This window comes from Arvicanthis niloticus, chromosome 18 (assembly GCF_011762505.2).
Source record: "Arvicanthis niloticus isolate mArvNil1 chromosome 18, mArvNil1.pat.X, whole genome shotgun sequence".
In the NCBI taxonomy this organism is placed as follows: domain Eukaryota; kingdom Metazoa; phylum Chordata; class Mammalia; order Rodentia; family Muridae; genus Arvicanthis; species Arvicanthis niloticus.
This window is the reverse complement of record NC_047675.1, coordinates 53812460-53830945: the sequence shown is the minus strand read 5'-3', so window position 1 is coordinate 53830945 and position 18486 is coordinate 53812460.

The following is an 18486-nucleotide window of genomic DNA, read 5'->3' as shown; positions in this document are numbered from 1 at the left end:
TCTGACAATTAGAGATAGTTGCCCTCTTTCTTCTGCACATGTTAAATTGTGTGTGTATAGCACAGGAAGAAAAACCGATTGGGAAGGAGAAAAAAAAACCATGACCCTGTTTTTTTGCAGCATCTCCCCCAACATGAGCAAAGTGACCTTGTCCACTCAGGTCTTCTGACTGTTCCTGATCATGGCAATGAACGAGACATATTCGTTCATCTAACAGGCACCTGTTAGGTTCTGAAGGTATGTGTCTGTCCATGGAGGCTGCTCAGACACATTTACCCTTTTCTCTTTGTGGGTAGAGATGTTCAGGTTTTAAAATCTGATTCATCTCCTACTCTAGGGCTCAATGTTAACACCTAAGGTGGGATCGGTTGGTATGATTTTCCATAGAGTGATCCTGAGTGGCAAAAGTTGGCTCATTCTTTGTGCACAAACACATCAGCTGCTCAGGGCATATGCTTCATGGTCAGGACTCTGAGCAAGGACCCAGCTCCCTCCCCCAATTACTTGGTCAGCTGTTTCATAATAGGTTGTCATCTCTTTGCTATTAATTGCCCTTGATGGGCAGTGGGCTTTTAAAATCAGATTTACCTCCAAACAACTGGAGGTAAAATGGAATGACTGTGTGAAGGGTTAATGTGGATTGCTAACAGGAGAGGATTGGTGATTTAAGATGACCTTTTTAACTTTCTTAGTCTTGAAGTAGGGGAACAGACAGGGTATACAAAGGAGCAATCCAAGAGCCCTTGTGGTAACCAGGGCAATTCCTTTCCTTCCTCCTTTCCTGCTTTTATTTAATGGATTGTCTTCAATATCAAGGTGTCCTAAAGCTCTTCCTTAAGTTAAAAGTGGGAAAGATGCCAGGAAGGGCCCATAGGATGTGCCCTGATTTCAGAGACTCCAGGGACCAAAAGAAACAAAAATTCAACTTTAGGAATAAAAGGGAACTTTATATAGATTCCTTCGGAGATTTCAAATACTATCCACATTGCCAATGGCAGAAGAGGCAAGAACTATTAAGGTAGAGTCCTACGCACCTGGGAGTTTGGAAGGAACACGCAGAGGATCAAGCCCCTGTCAGAGAGTATGTGAAGCATTCTTGGCACAAGCAGGTTATCTGTCATCTTGACAGCTAGACAAAGAAGTCATTTTTTGTTCTTTTAAAGAACAAACAGCATTGTGGCTGGGCGTGGTGGCTCATGGCTTTAGTCTAGGACTCTGGAAGCAGAGGCAAACAGTTACCTCCAAGTTTCAGGCTGCTTCCTTCTATACAGTGAATTCCAGTCCAGCTAGGGACACAGAGTAAGGTCTTATCTTAGAAACAAAACAAAACAAAAACCACACCAAGACAATTATCATTTGATATATTAGGATAAGGAAGTTTATTCATTGGGGAGAAAATAAAACAAAAAACCTAACCCACTGGACCTTGAGGTAGATGAACATTCTTTCAACAAAGGTAAATTTCTTTTAACACAGTTGTCAATCTATGATGGTGTGTCTTAGTCAGTGTTTCTATTCCTGCACAAAACGTCATCACCAAGAAGCAAGTTGGGGAGGAAAGGATTTATTCAAATTACGCTTACACATTATTGTTCATTACCAAAGGGAGTCAGGGCAGGACCTCACACAGGGCGGGAACCTGGAGGCAGGAGCTGATGCAGAAACCATGGAGGGATGTTACTTACTGACTTGCTTCCCCTGGCTTGCTCAGCTTGCTTTCTTATAGAACCCAGGACTACTAGCCCAGTGATACACCACGCACAATGGGCTGGGCCCTCTCCCCTTGATCACTAACTGAGAAAATGCCTTACAGCTGGATCTCATGGAGGTATTTCTTCAACTGAGGCTCCTTTCTCTGATAACTCCAGCTTGTGTCAAGTTGATACACAAAACCAGCAAGTACATGGGGCTATAAATGACACCATAGGTGGTGAAGACCATAAGGTTTTTAAGGATGGATAGAAGACTGAGACCTCTACTCTGTGTTTCCAGGGCCCTATATATCATATAGGAAATACAGAGTATATATAGTTTAAGGAGAAGATCACTAAAAATGAGCTAAGTAAGGCTGTAGAGAAGACTCAGTTATTAAAGTACTTACCACACAAGCATGAGGTCCTGAGTTCAAATTCCTAGCACTCTTGTAAAAAAAACCAAATAGACAAACAAACAAAAATAGACATACGATACATAGCTGTAACCCCAGTGCTGAGTAGGTGGATACAGGAAGATCCCTGGGTTCACTGGTCAGCCAGCTCAGCTTATTTGGTGATGTCTAGGCCTTGTCTAGAAAAAGAGGGGTAATAGCCAAAGTTGACAATCACATACATGCACAAGCACATAGAACAGGTCATTCATATACAGACATGACCCAACCCCTCCACAGACACTTATTAAGTTTTTGTTTAATTAGCTAAGCATTTCCAATGGTCTCCACTCTGAGTCTTGACAAAGCAACATAGGGAAGGACATACTGTCCTTGCTGGCTGGAACCTTTGGCTAGTCAGGTTGATGAGGCTGGTGAAGGATGTCAGTGGACACCCTGCTATCAGGACTTGGCACAGAGGCTGTGAGTATGAGATTTGTCTCTGACCCTCCGTGAACCAGTGCCAGATATTAATGAGTCATCTCCCAGGTCTATGCACAGTGTCTGTTGTGAGCTTTCCTAGCACTCACCTTAGGTTGCATTCCAGTTGTTTCAGACAAGTCCCACTTTGCATGATAGATGTGCCCCTTGCTTTCATGAGCTTCAGGTGGGTGGGAGGGAAACCAGCAAAAGAATCCAGCAGGAAGTTCCCTTCAAAAAGATCCATGTACCACCTTGGATGATGGCTTCTGAAAGTCCGAATTTCTAAGTGTTCTGAGTTCATCGACTTACTGTTTGCCAAGAGGCTGAAGGGCAGTAACTTGGCAGGTGTTATTTTACAAGTGTAGTTTTACATTTGGCTGTCTCTAGATGAATGAGTCTTTAATTTTCACTGGGCAAGGTCATCATCAGAAAGGTGGATTCTGGATTCTGCATCTGACAGAGCTCATTTCGGGAACAACACTGAGAAATGCGCATTTCCCTTCTCCCCCCCCCCCCCAAAGTGTTCTTGTTTGGAGGCAGAGTGAGAAGGGAACAGGTTGATTTAGCTACTGCCCATCATTTAAGGGAAATGAGTAAAAATCAAATGTGTAGCCATAAATAGAATGGCTTGACCTGCATAGCTTAGGGATTGATCCTGCTTGGGGCTACAAGGGAATGAAGGAAGGACAGACACAGACACAGACACAGACACAGACACAGACACAGACACAGACACAGACACAGACACAGACACAGACACAGACGACACAGACACAGACACCACAGACACAGACACAGACACAGACGACACAGACACAGACACAGACACAGACACAGACACATATAGAGAAACTCTGCGATTGAGTGTGATGTGCAACCTGATGGAGATGCACCAGTAATCCAGAAACTCAGTCCCTTTACCACTGAGCAAAAAGGCATGTTTATTATATGCAGCAGGCGGGGGGTGGGGGGGATGTAGCTAATCTCAGTAAAAGGTTTCTGAGGGGGGGCAGTTCCAGGTTACAGCCACTTGGGAGGAGAAAGCTGTGGTTGATAGTTTCTGCATACACTGGCTTTAGATAAAAGTCATAACAAGACATATTGGAACAAGAGGAAAACTTTGTCATTCCTCTAAGCCTGACCCAGGGAAAGAAGGCCTTACTAGTCCCATGGGTCTGAGACACTGGATTCTTGACATGACCATGCTCATGTTAGCAAAACACATTTACTCAGAACTTCATTGGCTTCCAACACTAGAAACTTTTATAGTTTTTCTACCCATCTGGGTTCACAAATAGATTGACAAAGAAAGGCATTCTGAATTCCATTAAACTATTTAATATATATTAAATATATAATATTAATATGTACATATATACATATGTGTGTATACGTATACATCATATACATATATGTATACTGTATACCATACACATTATACATATTATTGAGATGAGGTCTTGCTATGCAATCCAGACTTGTTTTGAACTCAAAATATTCCTTACTGTTGAGACAAAGTCTCCTGCTGGAATCTGGAGCTTGCTAACAAGGACAGGTTGTTTGGTGGGTGAGTCCCAGAGATCCCTCTGTTTCCAGATTCCCAGTCTTGTGATTATAATGGTACACTCCACACTCAACATTTTACATGGGTTTGGAAGACCCAATTCCAGTCTTCAGGCTTGCAAGGCAAACACTTTGCCAATTGAGCTATCCCTGCCTCTGTCCAGTCCATGTTGCTTCTATTTTACAGATAAAGAAGGTTGAAGCTTGAGATGGAAAGTGGAAGCTGTAAAACTACCTGACCAAGGAAAGCTACACACTAAATACAACAGAACCACAGTCAGAACAGAAACTGAGAACTGCCTGGTGCCAAGGACAACACCGCCTATTATTCCTATCCACATTTTCTTTCTTGTGTAGAAGACAAGCAGAAGTATGTCTGCAGGTGTTACAGAGCTTTTCCTAAAACCCAGATACTCTGACCCTGGTTCTCAAGCTGAGCATTAAAAGCTGTCCCCCAGCCTCAGCACCATATGGCTAAAGCATTTGAAATATCTCTAATTTTGTATATTTCACTTTTTAATATTAATTATTTTATTGCATGCCCAAACAATTTCTGTAGATTTTTCTTTGTGTCATACAATTACAACCTACAACAAGTCCCTCTCTTTCTCTTTCTCTCTTTCTGTGTGTGTGTATGTATGTGTATTGTATGTATGCGTGTGTAATAATCAGCTACCCTAACTGCCAGCGGAGCAGGCAGTACTAAGAGGAATGGTAAAGTTTTGATAAGACAGAAGGGTAGTTGCTCTTCTTCCTCCTCTTCCTCCTCCTTCCCACCATTTTTCTAAAATATTGAGATTCATGACCTTGAATTAAAGAATCATATCATATCAAATCAATGTGTCATTTGAATGTGAAATACCCTCTGTAGGCTCCTGTATTTGAACACTTGATCCTTACCTGGTGGTCCAAAGGTTGTTGGTTGTGGCTCCATAGAAGGAGGCTTAGCATTCTTAAAGGAAGTGAGTCACTGGAGGCAGGCCTTGAGATTTTATGTCTTAGCCTCACATGTTCCTAATTGTTGGTTCAATGTGATCAGCTACCTTACTCCTCTACCCAGTCTTCCCTGCCACTATGAACTGATTTCTTAAACTGTGAGCCAGAATAAATCATTCCTTCCTATTGCATACTATTAGGTTTGATTACAGCAATGATATTAAACCACCAATACAGCCAATTAGAATGGTATGGTAAACTATCTAGTCAGAGTCTTGATTCCATGCAGGGAACCAGGTAGTCAATTGTCTGAGAATAGGCTGAAGAGATGGGCCCAGGGAAGGAAAGGTTTGGTATAAGCATCAGAATCCAGGAAACAGTTGAGGCAGGAGATCTGACAATGTTTAGCTCAGACATGATAAGGTCAAATGCCACACTTTGAGTTGAAGTAACATAAACGTAGGTAGGGAACAGTTTTCTATGGAAAAATAATGCTTCTCTTTGTTTGGGTGAATCTTCACTGTTAGCCTGACTGGATTTGGAATCATTTGAAAAATAGAACACTGGGTGTATCTGTCCTGATGTTTCCAGAAAAGCCTAAAAGAGGAGAGGACATACCCTGAATGTGAGCATCACAGCCTGAGCTGGGGTTGAATGAATAGGAGGAAGCTAGCTGGGAACCAGCATTCTTCTCTCTCATGTGGATGCAGTGTGGCCAGCTGCAGTGGATCCTGCTGGCTTGCCCTCCCCACCCTAATGGACTATACCCTCAAACTCTGAGCCAGAATCAACCCTTTCTTCTTTATGCTACTTTTAGTCATAGCAATGGATAATAGCTACAAACATTCAGTGTATAAAAGAAAGAGGGTCTAAGGTAAGGAGCCTGAAGCTGAACCATGTTAACATGTCCATTAAATCCTGCCAAAAAACTCTTGGTCAAGACTCCCAGGAAAAGCAGCACCATTCTGGTGCCCACTACATCTATTCCTGGAAGAATTTAAAGCATTTCATTCCTGGGGAACAGCAGTAGGCCTCTAGGATGAAACTCTGGACTCAACTGCCATCTGGATGTGCTAGGTGGGAGCACCCCCAGTTATGCTCCACAGCAGCTGCCTCTATTTCCAGTTCAGCCTATGTTCACATTGCTCAGTACTTAACCTAGAAGGGCAGTGAGCTCTTGGGAAAGAAACAGGTGACAAAGGTCACAATGTCTGAAGATCATCCTGATTATGGCTTGATAGGAGTCAGGGTAGAATGAGCTGGAGACCCAGTATCCCCTTGCTTACTTACTAGCATTGTATAACTATGGCAATCACAGCCTCTGGTCTGAAGGAAAGGCTTTGTGAGGACAGAGTACAGAAGGGCATGTTTTATCAAGGGAACAGCTTTTTTTAGGATATGGAGGGAAATTATGTAACAAGAGAGTTGTGACTCTCAGAGAGTGAGGTGGCAGCCTGCATGCTTTGCCTCCTCTCCTCTCAGACTCCAGTGAGCCTTTTCAGCAGAGTCCAGCAGAGAATGCTCCAGACTCAGGAGAACTTGTTGCAGTTGTTGTTGAAGATAGCAGAAGCTCCTTGGAGTCTGCCTGCTGTTCCAGGCTCAAACGTGTAAAATAAGATTAATAAAACCCTAATTTCAAGAAAGATAATCACACACACACACAATTTTTCTTTTTTGCTAAGAAGGTAAAGCAAATAAATAGCCATAAAATGTGATTGTGATGGATACCAGTATCTTATGAAAGTAAATAGTATGCTTGCTTTTTTAAAAAAGTAACTGAGAATTTTTGTGAACATCTGATCCTCCTGTCTTCACCTCTTTCGTGCTGGGATTACAGGTACGTGCCACTATGTGCAGTTTATGAAGTGCTGCAGATGAACCCAGGACTTCATGCACAAGAGGCACTCTACCAAATGAGAAACATCCCTAGCCCAAGTGGTTTTTTCTGTAAAGATGACTCATGTTACTGAGGACACCCTGCTTATATAATAAGGACTGGTTAGTTGGCTGCTAATTTTGAGTCACTGACTTGGGTTGCTGCTGCTGCTGACCTTCACAACACTGTAATGAAATATGGACCACATGAAGACGCTAAAGCAGAAACCAAACAACAGCTCCCTGGTGATGTCTGAGAATGGGTGAAGAAGAACGTTGCCAAACCCTACTGAGGATAATGGCAGGGTCAGGTTGATCCCTGACACCTTATTGGCTGTACTGATTTCTAAACCCCATTAAAAATCTGATGGATGTAGGGCATGGAGAAATGATAAAATACGTCACTCTAATAATTGGTACAAAAGGAAATACAAAGAGCAAACATAGGGAAATAATTTCTGCCTTCACATGCAGAAACAAAGAAACACATACTAAAGCAAAGTGGAGGAACCATTTTATCTGAATTAGCAAAAAACACAGTATCAGAAAGTCACTGAGAACGGCATTACTACCGTATTATTGCCAGCATTATGTTATCACTGCCGGGATCCGTCTCAACCCTTTTGGGAAAAGCAACTAACGTGACAAACAACAGACAGAGAAACCCAGAGGCTCCATTCTAGAGCCTCTCTCCTGAGAAAATAATTCATAACGCACAAGCATGTAGCCAGGTTTTGTATTGCTTTTGCATTATGAATTATTATGAATGTATGAATGAAGAAACAGCAAGATGTAGTCTGCCTGTGGCAATGTATTGTAAAATGTGTAGTGCTGGACATTATACAACAGATTAACATGTGATCACTAGGAAACATGTGTGGCAATGAGAAACATGTGATTGAGAATTATAACTGTTAAAATGATACTACGGCTGCCACTACAGAAATCTGAACACAGATAAGAAGCGAATACGGAGGTAGTTTTGTGGGAAAGATCAGCTTGATTTCCCTGCAATGTATGACCATTGTTACGTCTCTGTTTTAATGAAAGAGGATTCACAAATGCAACCTTAAGGTCTCCACCAGATACAATGTGGAGACGCATCCGCTCATAAATTTCAGACATAAACAGTCCCAGGAGTGATGGCTGCACTTCAGGGGATGGGAAATGGCTTTTAAGCCAAGATCTATAACAAGCATGGGGAGTGGTTTCAGGTGGGCTGGAGTAGAAACTGCACACAGAGAAAAGCCATCATTCCTTCCAGGAACCGCATTAGCAGGTCCCTATCACTCAGAGCATCAGACGGCCCTCCGGCTTCCCAGAACCACAACATTCGGGTGGAAAAGCATGGAAAACCAAACCAACAGAGCCAGGCTGAAAGGTTTTTAATTAGATTAGAAGGGTCCAGAGTGATCTGGGTTGTGCTTGAAACCTATTCTTTGCCCATCTATTTTCTCACTCAAATACTACCGGTCTTTGTATCTCTGGGTTACGTTCAGCCTGGTTTAATTTAACTTGATATTATTTTATTACCTTATTTTACATCATATAAAATGCTGTCCTCTATAAAACTTACAAATGACTTCCTGGGTGTCTGGAAAGGAAGCTGACAGCTCATGTGGCCTAATCTTACCCACGTATACACCACACAAATCTTTTTGTTCAAGTAAAGGAATACAATACATTACAGAAGAGAAGGGAAACTGGCCCACCTCTTAGGTTGGTGCTAGGCACTTCTGATCCCAAGACTTTCTGAAAGGCAAGAGCAGCTGCCTCTAAGACAGCAAGACAGTGTAGCCTGCCTTACCTGTAGAGCTCCAGTGTGCTTGCAAGGACCTCCTCCTGTGACCTCCACACTTCCACAACACACTGAACCCCCGACTCTGCTCTTTTCAGAAGTAGTGGATATCATAGCATTTTATAAGACTTCTGTTCTGGAGAGAGGTTTTCCCAAGTGTTTTTCCCCACCTCAGGGGTTCTGAGTACCCAGGTTAATGCTCCAAGCCTCCTGCAGGGCTGGTGCCTGGGAGCCCAGGTGTAAGGGACTAAAGGAAGCTGCTGCCTCTGAACTCTGGTGCATTCCTCAACCTGAACCTTTTTTCTTTTCAGAGTTTTTCTTTTTCTCCTGTTTTCTTCCTTTTTATATTTATTGGATTAACATTTTTTCATACAATATACTTGGATCATATTTTTCTCTCTCTCCTAACTCCTCCCAGGTCCTCCCCACCTCCCTACCCATATAAATTGCGTTCTCTGTGTCTGTGTCTGTCTCTCTGTCTCTGTCTCTGTCTCTGTCTCTGTCTCTCTCTCTCTTAAAAAAAAGAAAAAGGAATGAAAGAAAATAACCAAAAAAGACAAAAATAACAAAACAAAAGCACATGAAAAACATGGAGTCTGATCTGTGTTGCCCGGAGCCAGCTGCTCCTGAGTGTAGGGCCTGCCCTGCAATGTGGCTGACTGACTTCGATGCTCCCAGAAGAGAGCTTCTTAGTAGAGGGTGGGTCTTTATGCCCACTTCCCCTTTCTTTGCTGGAAAATTTTCTGGCTTTTGATGTTTTTAGCCACATAATGGGCACAAAACACACAGGAGTGAACTCGATAGAGATACTGAAAAATACATTGCAATTGGACTTTAAAATTCCTGATCACTAAACTCATATTGTCTTGTATACTTTGTCTTCTGACAATCATGTGGAAATTCTAGGGAGTTAGAATTCAAAGTATCAGTACTTGGCTTGGGCATGATTCTTCCCACAGAAAAATTGCCTTACTTTGAGAAAGGACTACTGTAGTATAGTTTTAAAAATGCAAAGATGCAAAGCTTTTTAGCTGACACCTTTAATCCCAGTGTGTGGGAGGCTGAGGCAGCAGAAACACTGTAAATCTGATGAGTTAAATCCAGTGAGTTCCAGCATGGACAGGCAACTGAGTGAGACTTTGTCTTTAAAAACAAACAAGCAAACAACAACAAAAGGTTAAAAATAAAAACATATCAGAAGTTCCAGACTGCCCTTATCCACATAGTGAGTTTGAGGCCAATATGGACTATATGAGACCTGTCTCAAGAAAGCTAAAGCAACAGGGCAAGCTAGATGGCTCAGTAAAGATACTTGTTGCTAAACCTAACATGCTGAGCTTTGTTTCAAGGACTCAAATAGGGAGTAGAGAAGGACTCTCAGTTTGACCTCTGACCTCCACATTCATGCCTTGGCACACTTTTCCCCACAACCCATAAGTGTAGAAAAATTTTAATCCACCAACAAGGCTACTCTGGCAAGGAATCATATCCAAAGACCTAGGCCTGTGCCTTCTGGCTAGAACACAGATATACTACACACTGTTAATCCCTCTGTCTGGAATACAGACACACCCTTAGTACACACCTTTAATCTCTAACATTGAAGGTAGAGTTAGAGGAAAGAAGTAGCCATGTTTGAAACTGACGTATAATTGAGGGGCAGACAAAGTTGTGAATCAGAGAAAGATTTGACAGAATGAGTCAGAGAGATGATACACCCAACTCTCATGAGTACAGACAGGAAGGAGGGGCTACTTAAGAACAGTGCAAGGGAGCTGAGTTGAGATCAGGCAATGCAGTGGAATTCAGTTCAGTCACAGTTCAGTCAGAGTCAGTTCAAGTGAGTTCAGTTGAGTGCTTGTAGTGCAATTGAGTTAGTGCAAGTCAGCTTGGAGAGGAGTTTGAGCCAGAATAGCTAAATAGAATCAGCCAGCCAGAGTTCAGAGATAGTAAATGTGAGCATACTCAACAAAGCTGCTAAGGAAAGGGATATACCATAGCTCTCTCCTTGGAACAAGTCTGGCACTGAGTGAGAGCTTGAGTGCTGAGAAGCTTAAAGCCTAAAAAATCATTCTGTATCCCATTTCCAGGACAAAGACTATCTTCTAAGGTATAGAGATGATTCTACCCATGGGTAACTCTTGTCTGGACCTGATAAACAACCATACTCACTCCTTTAAGACTCCATAGCTTGTTTCCTAAAACACAGTATACTTTATACAGCTCTATGAAGTTGAAATTTACATATGTTAGAATCAAAGGCTATGTTCTGGGTGGGACATAATTTATGAAGGCAGAGAAAAGGAAGCTGTGATGAGGCGGTACATCAGGTGGCTTATCAATGCTATAACAAATGGTTTGGATGATCAGCTTGTAAGAAGATAAGTTTTATCTGGTTCATAGTTCCAGAGGTTTCTATCTATGATCGACTAACCCTGTTGCTGTGGAGCCTGTGATGAAATAGGACATCATAGTATAGAGAAGGTGGAATAAGCTGTGGCAGGGAATGGGGCATGGAGGAAAAGGCATGGAGATTTAAGAAGCTGATTGGTTGAGGAAATCAGGAATCTCCTCCCTACTTGAACTACATGTAACAAACAAAACACAGCATGCACAAGCCTGTAATTCCTAAAAGTGGAAGAGTGGATGCTGAGTGAATAGACTAAAAAGGGCCATGATACTCAGGCCAGAAGGTCATGAGTCTGAGTCCAGTTCCAGGCCTCTCTGGACCACTCTCATTCTCAGAAGTGTGTTTCTCATCTTTATTTCCTTCTCTATCCATGTGCCTTTAGTGCAGTTCTTTGCTCTGAGACACAGGTCATAGAAATCTCAGCAGGTGCCCTTTGAAATCATATCCACACTTATACCCAAACCACTCACCTAATGACCAAGAGGTGAAAGAGAAAAGGAGGAAGTGAAAAGAGGAAGTGGCTAGATTCTATTGTCTCCTCCAGTGTAAAATCTCCAGTGACCTTTAGGCTTCCTAACAGGTCCTGCCTCTCAAAGCCATTCCTTCCTGTATTAGTTACTTTTCTGTTCCTGTGATAAAATACCATGATCAAATTAGCTTACATCTGGCCTAACAGTTCCAGAAAGATAGAAGGATAAGAGAAGAGATTCCTCATCACGGTGAAAAGTCATGGCAGCAAGTGGCAGACTTTCCAACCCAAGCACAAAGCAAAAGACCCCTATATTCTCAACTGCAACCATGAACCAGAGAGACAAAATTAAATGCTAGGTGAGACTGTGAATGTGTAAAGCGTGTTATTGTAAACACGTGAAGCCTGTTACCAGTGAAATAATTCCTTCAGCAAGCTCACACCTCTTAAACCTTCTGAAACAATGCCACCAACAGAGGACCAAGTGTTCAAATACATGATACTATGGGGAACAGCCTAATTCAACCCATCATTCCTTTCAGTAGCAAAACAACTGAAGACCAAGTGTATAACATAAAGTCCTTTGGAAGATTCAAACTATAGCATAAGGTGAAGTTTGAGGAGAAACTGTGGTATATTATCTGTTTCCTTACTGTGGGTTAGCTCAAAATGTTTGCACTGCTCAGGAAACATGAGTTACTAAATTAGCCCTACTACACAGAAAGACACAGCCCAGACTACACAGAAAGCATGGGTTTCTTATAAAATATTTCCTTCTCACATCCATAGCTACTTATCAACAGCTGCAATTGCTCCGTGACTGAGGAGTGATTTTACCACTTGGGCTGTTTTAGATGGAGACAAAGGAAAGTGAATAAGGTCAGAATCTACAGCTAGACCCCCTTGCAATGATTTCATTCTATGACACCACCTCATTTTTCACATCAGCCCTGCTCAAAAAGACCTCCCTGACAGAACCCCAAATCTATAAGGGAAACCTTAATAGCAATGATCTTTCTCAAGGGCAGTCATCCTCTCCTCATAACACAATGCTAAAATAATGAAATAAAAAATCTTTCTCCTCTCAGAGAACCAGAAGTTCAAAACTATAAGCAAGGGATTTGACTTGCTACAATCACACCATCAAAGCACATGTATATCTTGTGCGTGTTCCTGTGTAGTTGCTTCCAACAACTCCACAGATTTTTTTCCCTCCTCCTTATCTTTTACTTTTTTCCTAAGGAATGGCTGGGCCTGTCACTTCAAGTTTCATTTCTGAGGCCTTTTTTTTTTTTCTCTTCCAGTCACGATGTCTCTTTAGATATTCAACAAAATTGACTCATCCAAATTCTCCAAGGAAACATGTCAGTTGTTTGCTGGAGAACTCTTCAGGCTTGTCTGTTAGCATGGCTATGTATATGAACATGCCTTTTACTGTAACCCTGAGGAAAACTGGAGTTTAAAAAAAAATGTTCTGTGAAAAGGAGGGAAGAGGGAAGGGAAGCAGGGAAGATCTGAGTGTAACTCACAGAAACATTCTAGCTGGAAAGTCGGGTTATAATTACAAAGAGGGAGCATCCTGTGAGAGACAGTTACCAAACCTTCAGCCAGAGGAGGAGTCCTTTGTGTTCTTCCAGGAAGGAGAGAGGTATTTACTCAAGCCACAGTGTGATGCACAGAACCAGGCCCAAGTATGAGCTTCCAATATTAGGTAGAAATCCAAGCATTCTAATACAGTCACTCACAAGGAACTATGATAATAACCATGCATACTCTATATCCCTGCTGGTTAACCAAAAAGATCTACTGCAATCCAGAACTTTTTTGATAGTTTCTTGTTTTAACTTCAAAACTCTTGAGAGTGGTACCTTTTATCCCATAATAATATAAGGTAGCCATCTGAGTACCTGAATCATATCACTGGCATAAAAGTTACCTCAGTTAATAAGTAACAAGGGGAGACCTGACTATTTGAACTGTGCCAAAACAGTGATTCTGACTCCATAGTTCCAGCAGGGTCCAGATTCTGTACAGCTGAATAACTTCTCAGTAAAGGTTACTCCAACACTATTGGCCCACAAACCACACTGTGCAGTGAGACAAACCTGGGCTGCATAGGGTAACCACAGACAGGAGCTCCTAGAGATGTTCAAGGGAGAGCAGAGTTCATTAATCTTCATTTTAACCACCTGTGATGGCTCATATTGACAGTCACTTTGACAAGATCTAGAATCACAGAGGAGACAAACCTCTGAGCATGTCTACGAGGAAGTTTCTAGATTGAGTTAATTGAAGTGGAAAGACCCACCATAAGTCTGGGAAGCAACATCTCATAGGCTGGGGGTCCTGGACTGGATAAAGAAAGGAAAGTAAGCTGAGAAACTATATTCACAATTCTCTGCTTTTGGACTCCAGGTGCAATGTGACCAACTGTTTTTAAGCTCTTGATACCATACCTTCTCCACCACAATGAAGTGTGAACTTGAACTGTGGGATAAGATAAACCTTTCCTTCCTCAAGTTACTTTGTCAGACACTTGGTTCATCAATGAGAAAAAAAGTTAACATATCATTCCCCAGGAGCTAATTCATAATAAAAAGCAGTGAGAAGTAGCCAAGAGTATGTGATCTAGCTCTTTAGGTCTTCAAAAGGCTTCAGGGGCCACATGAACAGTTTGAGATCCAAAGGTACTTCTCAGCCAGGAATAATGGGTGAGCTCATTGTGACTAGAGTGGTAGCATAGCCTTTTAGCATATAGTAAATGGCCAGAGAGACTAATTCAGAGTCCAGTCTAGAGAAGCAATTAGGAAAAGCTTCTAAGAGGACATGAAACTCCACAAAACTGCTTCCCTTCACATGAGGCTTGGACTTTCTGTATCTGAGCTCAGCATTCAGTTGAGCTGGGGAAGTGGAAAGGAAGGTGGTGAGTGTTCTGACTGATCTAATGCGTGAGCATGCTATAATTAATTACAGATATGGAACATTGATTTCCACAGGTCAGCAGTTGCTTTTGGGTAGAGCTGTATCTGATGTACTTTACAGTCTTCGTTAGTTTCCTTAGGGAAAGTCCCAATGCTGTCTTCTATTGTTGTCTAGAGTGTTTGTACAAGCTAGTGTCCTAAGGTTTCTAAGGCTGTTGGTTTAAAATCCTGGTAAGAATTACTCCGTTAGTAGGATCTTTCCACAGCATGCACAAAATCCTGGGTTCCATTCCCAACACAGGACAAACTGGGTATAGTCATGGATACCTGTAATTTCAGAATTTGGCAGGTAGATGCAGGAGGACTCAAAGTTCAAAAGCATCCTTGACTACATAAAGAACTTAAGGATAACCTCTTGTAGCCAGCCAGGCAAGGCTTCTAGTGGCAGGACTAGAATGCATTTGGTTGAATTGTTGGCCAAGATGGTCCTGTGGAGATCCCCAAATAATCCAGTCCGATGCTAGAACAGAGGGTTACTTTCCACAGACATCAAGGCCCCCTTGTCAAGGACAACATTCTACACAACTCATTGAATGTGGGGAGTTCAACTTGGTGCCTGCATGGATCCTTCACTCCTGTGCTCTATTGAGTTCAGGAAGGCACACTGCTGGCTACCAAAACATGGATACCAACCCAGCCACAAAACTTTTGGTTGATAATCTGTCCTGCCTGCAAGATGTGTTGGAACAATGGTGGCTTAGAACTAATAGGAGTGGCCAACCAATGTCTGATTTGACTTAAGGCCAAATTCACGAGGAGAAGCCCATAGCGAACACTGCTTATATGCCTACAAACAGAGACTGGATAGCCCAGAGACCTACAGTAGAATCAAACATGACTAGCCCCCCAAAATTAATGAAATAATTTCTAATGATATTCTGCTATATTAACAACAGATGGGTGTCTTGTCCAGTCATCCTCAGAATGGCTTTCTCTAGCAACAGATGGGAGTAGATACAGAGACCCATAGTCAGATACACAGCAGAGTCTAAATTGGAGGTTTCCATTGGGTCTCTCACTTCAGAGGTCAGAATCACAAAGAAGGGGTGGTGGTGAAAAGGTTATAAGATTCAGAGGCAACAGAAGACACAAGGAGAACATGCCCCACTCAATCAGCTAAACAAGACACATATGAGCCAAAAGAGTCTGAAGTAACAACCACAGGGCCTGCCTTGGTCTGTACCAGGTCCTTTGTGTATATATTGTGACTTTTAGCTTGGTGTTTTTGTGGGTCTCCTAACTGTGGGAGTGGGTGTGTCTCTGATTTTTTTTTTTTACCTGCTCTTAGGATTCCTTTCCTTCTGTTGAATTTTTTTTGTCCTACTTTGTGTTGAGGATTTTTACCTTGTCTTACTGTATTTTGTTTTGCTGTAGTGCCTGAGTCAGAGAGGACTCCTGCTCCTGCCTACCTAGAGATACCCTATCCCCAATCTTTGTGTCTGTAACTGAGATGATTTATTGAAAACGAAGCATGGAATGTCTTTTAGTGTAGACCCCAACCCAAAGTTTAGAAGCCTAAATAAACTTGAAATCAGTGTTCAGAAATGAGATGTTTGCTAATGAGCCATAAGGTGTGATCTGTTATTTTATTTCTACACTTCCTATCAAAGAACAGTGGAAAGTTGTTGAGAAGAGAGGTTGGTTCAGTGGAGAATGAACAGAGGCTTTGTATTCTGCTCTCTTTGGTGTTTTATTTCCTCAGCTTCAGGCAGACTTCAGTTCACTTGCAGTGTCTATGAAGGATGTAAGCTTTTAGGGAAGAGCCAAGCACCCACACTTCTCCCTCTCCAGCAGTTATCGCTGTGGCTCTGACTCTCCTACCACCTCATCTGACACTTGTCCCTTCTGGTCTGTGGGAAGCTGCCCCCACAGGTCTGGATGGCCAGCAGTCCTGTGATCTATTGTGCTATGAACTGTTCTTGTCTTTGGAATGCATTGAAGTCACAGGAAGCAAATCAAAGCAGCCACAGCATAGCAGCCATTGAGGGTCCAGATGCAGGAAAGTCAGAATTTCCTTGTTCCTTAGGTCCCATATATCCTTTCCATTCCCCTCTTAGCTATGGCTTTATCTTCTTACTGCACTTGCTTTTAAGACAAAGAAGGTATGGGCAAATGCTATGTGAGGCTTCTTGTGTGAATATTTATATACACATACAAGCAATATAACTGTATTAACCTTGAAATTCTACACATATTCTACAGTGTATATAAAGATGTTAAAGAAGTTGATACCTAAGATCTAACTAACAGCATATTCAGAAAAAAGAACATTTAATTATTAAACACACATTCACCTATAAATAACAACACTAAAAGCTATCATCTATAAGAAGACAAACAGCACATGTACAAGCAGAAACCCTCAGAGTTAGGTTCTCAACAGCTGCCTCTGGTTATGCTGTTTGTTGTGGTCTATGTACCTGGTCACTTTGAAACAGGAAAGCTTTTGTTATCATAAAAGACTTAATGGAAACACAAGCCAGAGATCCAAAGCAGCTGACCTGATTTGCTAAACACAAATATTACAGATACTAAGTTCTGGAATAGAGCTTGTTCTACACCCATGTTTTCAAAAGGAAGACTCATCCACCAGAATAGACTATATGCTTCCCAGTAACCATAATACAGAAAAACATAATATGGAAATTTATTGAGGAATTGGCAATAGAACAATGCTAGTTATTTTAGCTATATACTATAATTCAGATCTCACAAAGTACTAGGACAGACAGCTGACAGTGAGATAGGCACCACATGAATGTCAGTCAATGAACTGGAAACAACTAATTCCAACTAATTTTCAATTTTACATCACCCCGTTGCATCCTCAGAAAGAGTCTCCGATTAGCCCAGCTTGGGGTGCATACCTCTTATGTGGTTTACCATGCCAAAGGACACAGATGAGCTCAGGAAAAGAACCTTCAGGCACATGGCTGTGTTTCTGCAGGAAAGTACTCTGATTTGTCCCACTGATGCTCCAAGAAAATCAGAACAGCATCAAAAAAGGCAAAATTCTGGGTGCTCAGGAAAGAAAAATTGCCCAAATTCAAGGAGGTTCAGTAGGTTTACCCAGTTCATATAACTACAAATGTCAGTTTATGGTCAAGATAGAACACCCCAGGTATGTCTTACATTAATTCTTTATGTATGTGTGTGTGGCACATGTGTATGCATGTGTGTGTGCACATGTGTGTGGAGATATATGTTCATACTGTGCATATATGAAGAGACATGGAGTCCATAGGCCTACCTTGGGAGTTTTTAGCTAGTCACAATCCATTTTTTTTTTTTTTTGAAAGATGTGGTTACATTTGGTGAGCTTGCTAATTAGGTTAGGCTGATTGATTGTTCAGTGAGCTGCAGGGATCTGTCTGTCTTTACCTCCTCAGCTCTGAGATTCTAAATGTGCACCACTATGTGTGGCTTTTTAAAACAAGGGCTTTGAGGATTAAACTCAGATCCTCGATTTTGATGAACAATCACTTTTCTCATGACCTATGTCTCTAGTTCCAGGTACCTTGTCCTTGGTCCTGGTCCCTAGTGTCCTATGACTTCTTGCTTTGAACCTACCACATGGAACGGGGACTACCAAAGGAAGACTTGTGTTTTAGATGGCAAAAAATGAATCAATTTAATCTCACTTTCCTCCACTAATACAAATTTTTTTTGATAAGCCAGGATTCATAAATGATAGGGTATGTCAATTAATTAATTAATTAATTAATTAAAAAATAAATGTAGTAAAAACTTGAAAGACACAAATCTGGTTTGCTCTGCCACTTCTGCCACAACTGTGAGGATTTAATTACACCATGCAGCTAAGGCAACTGGCAGGAGGCTTCGCCCCGAGTAATTGTTTCATGCATGTTGTGCATTATAATGTGA